Source organism: Lithobates pipiens, unplaced genomic scaffold (genome assembly GCF_037356315.1).
Source record: "Lithobates pipiens isolate NorthernLeopardFrog02 unplaced genomic scaffold, aLitPip1_a1.2 Scaffold_92, whole genome shotgun sequence".
Lineage (NCBI taxonomy): Eukaryota > Metazoa > Chordata > Amphibia > Anura > Ranidae > Lithobates > Lithobates pipiens.
In genome coordinates, this window is record NW_027507915.1 from 879,159 (window position 1) to 885,331 (window position 6,173).

General features: G+C 41.1%; 1 pseudogene; it reads left to right on the top strand.

The window, feature by feature from the left end:
• Nucleotides 1–495: 495 nt before the first annotated feature.
• LOC143973693 (C3a anaphylatoxin chemotactic receptor pseudogene) lies at nt 496–1,470 on the top strand (annotated as a pseudogene).
• The last annotated feature ends 4,703 nt before the right edge of the window (nt 1,471–6,173 follow it).

Genomic DNA, 6,173 nt, shown 5'->3' on the forward strand with positions numbered 1-6,173 from the left:
ACCATCTTGAATCTAAACACATTTTAGGGTGTGCCCCTCCCCCAACTATGTTTTTGTATTTTGTTTTTTGGGGTTAATTCGTCTTTAAAGGGGTGTGGCTGGAGGCATGTCCTATGCCTACATACGTTTGGTAGTAGGTGTCCCTCATTCCCATCTCAAAATGTTGGGAGGTATGCATACTCTGCTTGCAGAGGGGAAGAGGCCGGGGCTGTGTGTCTGCAGACTCTACACTGAGCAGACACTGGTGCGCTTCGCCACCCCCACCCCCGCCTCACAGCACACTGTGTGCTTTACACAACACCGCACCGCAAAACTCACACAGCGCCGGGGACTCGGGCAGAGCGCCGAACAGCGCAGGCAGGGGAGGGAGACACCTGCACTGGAAACCCCATTCAAAACCCGCACTGTGCGGGTGAAGAGGGCTTCCATAGGTGCCGGAATGGCAGACAAAAAGCCCTGAATTGATTAATTATCAGACAGATGAAGTAACTCTTGATGTCTTTACAGGTAAACAAGATGTTCAATGTCAGCAGTGAAATGGAACCAACCGCGGTTTACAGCCCTGTGCTCATGTTCCCCATCTTGGTTTTTTCTCTCACTACTCTTGTGGGTGTCCCCGGCAATGCTCTGGTGCTTTGGATTACTGGAGTGAAGATGGAGCGGACCGTGACCACTGTTTGGTTTGGGAACCTTGCTCTGGCCGATATCATGTGCTGCTTGTGTCTTCCATTCAGTGTAGTGCAGTCCTTCTACCAAGACTGGCTGTACGGACCTGCCCTCTGCAAGATTTTACTCTTCATCATTCCCCTAAACATGTACACCAGTGTCTTCACCCTGGTGGCTATCAGCATTGACCGATGGATTCTGGTTGTCCATCCCGTGTGGGCCCGAAATCACCGAAGAATCAAAATGGCGTGGATGATATGCTTGGCTATTTGGATGTTGTCCTTTGTGATGTGTCTGCCTAAAGCCATCTACAATACATATGACACCTTTGATAACATCACCGTCTGCTATTCAGAAGATCACATAATAAAGCCCATCTATCTCACATGTGTAATGTTTGGATTTCTGATCCCTCTTATTATCATTTGTATCTGTTACACTCATCTGGCTTTTGCAGTAAAAAATATCAGATTTTCTGAAGTAGGTAGAAAAACCATCAAGATGTCAATAAGTGTTATTGTCGTGTTTTTCATCACCTGGGTCCCCTACCACATCATCGGAGTAACCGTGAAATACACTCACAATGAGGTACTGGACATCCTGGACTTTATCTCACTGCCTCTGGCCACCTTCAATAGTTGCATCAACCCAATACTCTACGTCTTCATGGGAAGAGATATGAAGCAGAAGCTGAGACAGTCTATTGGCGAGATCATACAAAATATATTTAGGGAGAACTTATTATCTCCACCAGGCAATGAGGACCAGCGCACCCCAGAAGAAGAAGAAGGACTCCCGATATAATGTATGAAATGGATTTGTAGATGTTTTAGAGTTTTTAGCTTTATTAGTGATTGTAATGAACTGCCTTCTCAAAATCTTATCATTGCGTGTTAGGGCGGCCATACTGTATGTCATGAATAAGTCACATGGCATCAGGGCTTAGTGCTTATTGGCCATTTGGGGTGATAGGTGTTATCAGTATATGTGCAGCCCCCCTTCCCCCTCCAAGTTGTCCAATCTGTCCACCGATCACTAAGCCGGAACAAGTCTGCTTATCTGTAGATAGTCAGAAATCTTTATCTCTTTACTTGTTCAGGGCATGGGACACATAGTAGTGAAGGAAGAGGATAAAGATGACAGCCAGGAAACTGGATTCTGCAGATGTAAAATAACAATGACATATACAGTGTATATATACATTTATACTACCCACCAAAAAAAAAAAATAATAATAATAAATAATAATAATAAATAGGGCTTTTTTCCAGCAGGAACGTGGAGGAACGAGGTTCCGGCACCTCCTGCACTAAATGTATGTAATGACAACAGGTGCTGGGGTGTCCTAAAGGGCTATTAAAGCTGGCTGCTTAGGGATCTATTGTTATTGGGGGCATCAATTGTTGCGGGTGGGGGGAGGGGGGTCTATTTTTGCTGCTGAAATCTATGGTTGCTGGGGGGCTTTTTTTTGTTGTTGTTTGGGGTTTCTTGGTTGCTGGGAGGGGTCTACAATTTCAGAAGGGATCTACTGTTGCTGCCTGCTAGAAGGTTTATTCATACTGTATATATATATATTGTTCCTGGAGGGTCTATTGTTCCCAAGGAAGTGTACTGTAGGTGTTGGTAATTTTATTGTTGCTGTTGGGGGGGGGGTTCTATATTTGCTGAAATTGACCTATTGTTGCTGGGGGAATTTATTTTTGCTGTTCAAATCTATTGTTGCTTGGGGATTTATTGTTGCTGAAGGTTTCTATTGTTGCCGTGAGAGGAGATCTATTGTTCCTGGTTGCAGGGGATCCATTTTACTGGTTTTCTTGTTATTATTAGCACATTCCATATAAATTACTTAGCATCACAAATTAACCACTTACGAAGCGCCCACCATTGTTTTACATCGCTACTTTGAAGAGGAATATCGTTGTTATGGCAGCTACCATAACCCCGGTATCCTCTTCTTCAGCGGGCGGTCCTCTTTCAGATAAAAGTGGCAGTGGCGGAGGCGATCCGATCCTTCTTCCAGTTGGGCATAGAGACAAGTGAGGGGAAGATGCCCCCCCCCCCCACCCTCCTCCATACCACTGCAGGGCGGAAGCAACGTCAAAATGTTGCTTCTGCCCATAACTCTTAAATGGACATTTTTTTTTTTTCAAATGACATTTAATTATTTATTTTTGAATTTATGTTTTTTGAATTTTAGTGTAAATATGAGATTTGAGGTCATTTTGACCCCTCAGATCTCATATTTAAGAGGTCCTGTCATGTTTTTTCTATTACATTCATTGTAATAGGAATAAAAGTGACACATTTTCTTTTTTTTTTTTAATAGTATAAAAAAAATAAAATAAAAGGTCAAATAAATAAGAAAAAAATTAAATAAAAATGTAAACGCGCCCCATCCCGCCAAACTCACGTGCAGGAGCGAACGCATACATGAGTAGCATGCGCATATGAAAACAGCATTTAAACTCCACAGGGTGAGGTATCTCCGCGATCGTTAGAGTGAGAGCAATAATCCTAACCCTAGACCTCCTCTGTAACTCAAAACATGCAACCTTGCAGAATTTTTTAAATGTCGCCTATGGAGATATTTAAGGGTAAAAGTTGGTCGCCATTCCACGAGCGGAGCGCAATTTTGAAGCGTGAAATGTTGGGTATCAATTTACTCGGCGTAACATTATCTTTCACAATATTAAAAAAAAAAAAAATGGGCTAACTTTACTGTTGTCTTATTTTTTAATAAAAAAAAGTGTATTTTTCCCCAAAAAAGTGCGCTTGCAAGACCTCTGCACAAATACAGTGTGACATAAAGTATTGCAACGACCTTCATTTTATTCTCTAGGGCGTAAGAAAAAAATATATATAATGTTTGGGGGTTCTAAGTAATTTTCTAGTAAATAAAATGTTTTTAACTTGTAAACACCAAATCTCAGAAAGAGGCTCGGTCCTTAAGTGGTTAATACTTGGTTGCATATTCTCCAAAAGGGGCGGTACTGAGAGGAAGGTTGCGGGTGGAACTAAGGGACATTGCTCGTAGGTGGGTAGGGGGCGGAGACAAGTGGTGACTCAGAAGTTGGGAGTACCTGCACCTATTCTGTGAGAAAAATTCCCTGATAATAATAATATATTAATAATAATCTATTTCAGTCACTCGGTTTAAAAACAGAGGATTTTGTTGCTACGTTTGTAAATACTGTGCATGTAGAAGCCGCAGTGCCGCATGAAGGCACCTCTGGTAAGTGTGGTCCCATACCCTGGACTATCTGAGTTCCCAACTATGGGACATATATAGCAATTCACAAACAGAGAGGAGGCTCACCTAGAGGAAGCAACACCCCAGAAGTCCAGACATCTCCTTTACAAGACACCTGAAGACTCCTGGTGATGTGTCTGCACCGAATCCCAAGAAAAAAAAATGGCGGCAGCCTCGATCTGCGGGTACATGTGAGCACGCCAATACACAACACAATAAAAGAGAGTCCCCAGCACATTTTTAACCCCTTCAATACCGGGCACTTTCACCCCCGTCCTGCCCAGGTCAATGTTCAGCTCTGTCACATTTTGAATGACAATTGCTCGGTCATGTAACACTGTACATATATGATATTTTTATCCTTTTTCTTTCTTCTTACAAATAGTGCTTTCTTTTGGTGGTATTTAATCACTGCTGAGGTTTTTATTTTTTGCTAAATAAATAAAAAAAAGACAAATTTTGAAAAAAACATTGTGTTTTTTTTGTTTCTGTTTTAAAATTTTGCAAAGAAATAATCTTTCTTCATAAATGTATTTCCTTATATAATATGTATTGTATTCTGCTACATTTCTTAGGTGAAAATAACCCAAATCAGTGTATATTATTTAATCTGTTATGTATTTATACATGGTGATCATATCCCCCTTTATGTATTTATACATGGAGATCATATCCCCCCCTTATGTATTTATACATGGAGATCATATCCCCCCTTATGTATTTATACATGGTGATCATATCCCCCCTTATGTATTTATACATGGAGATCATATTCCCCCTTATGTATTTATACATGGTGATCATATTCCCCCTTATGTATTTATACATGGAGATCATATCCCCCCTTATGTACTTTTATGTGTTGATCATATCCCCCCCTTATGTATTTTTATGTGTTGATCATATCCCCCTTAATCTCCTGTTCTCAAGAGAGAATACATTTAGTTCCTCTTATCTTTCCTCATAGCCGAGCTCCTCCATTCCTCTTATCAGTTTGGTTGCCCTTCCCTGCACTCTCTCCAGTTCCCCGATATCCTTTTTGTGAACTGGAGCCCAAATCTGAACTGCATATTCCAGATGCAGTATAGACGTAGATTCCCTCTACACAAATATTAGACAAGATGATGCCTTGGAGGCCATGGAATGGATCCTAAAAGGATCATCAGAACTAGAAGGTCCACAAGAGAAATTTATCATCAAAGCCTTAGAAATGGCCATGAAGAGCAATTACTTTTGGCACGATAAATCGTACTTTCGCCAACATAAAGGCATATCAATGGGTGCAAAGTATGCACCTAGTGTGGCAAACATTTTCTGAAGTAAGTGGGAACAAGAATAGATCAATGACAAATTTAGGCCAGGCATAGCATTATATAAAAGGTATATCGATGATGTAATTATCCTGTGGAGGGGATCGGAGGAAGTCTTGAAAGGGTTCTTAGAGGAGATCAACCATAATCAATATCATATCTCCTTTTCCGGAGGATGGAATTCTGAGCAAGTCCACTGCTTGGATTTAGTGGTATATAGACAAGCAGACCAACCATATACACGGACCTTTTTTATAGATACGGAACACAATGGGTATATCCCCACATATACTTGCCACCATCTCAGATGGCTAAGGGGTATACCCAAGGGCCAACTCATGCGGATTTGCAGAAATTGTAAGGATACAAAGGAGTACACAAAACAGGCAGAGGTGTTGACAGAGAGATTTGTGGCAAAAGGATATAAAGAAAATATAGTGAGAGAAGTAGGAAAGCAATTGGAAGCAATGGACAGGAGGAAGATTTTGAAGGATTAACCAAAACAAGAGAATTAATTCAGTATGGTATTCGTTTCCGATTATCACAGACAACACAAGGAATTTGAAATATAATATTAAACAAATGGCCTATTCTTCTCCAAGACAACACTCTGGCCAAGCTCCTACCAGCCAGGCCAGGGTTTGTCTACCAAAGAGCTCCCACTCTTAGGGATAGATTGGTGAAAAATGTACCTGGCCCTCCAAAAAGATTGGGAACTTTTCTGGACCATAAAGGGTTCTACACATGTGGGAGATGCAAAATGTGAAGCACAATCAGAGAAAGACCCAGAAAAACGACCACATTCACATCCTTTGTTATCAAAAAAGAATATAAGATAAATAAACTGATAACATGCCAAAGTACATGTGTCACATATCTGCTGGCTTGTCCATGTGGCCTACAATATGTGGGCAGGACAACCAGGCAACAATGTGTAAGGATTAGGG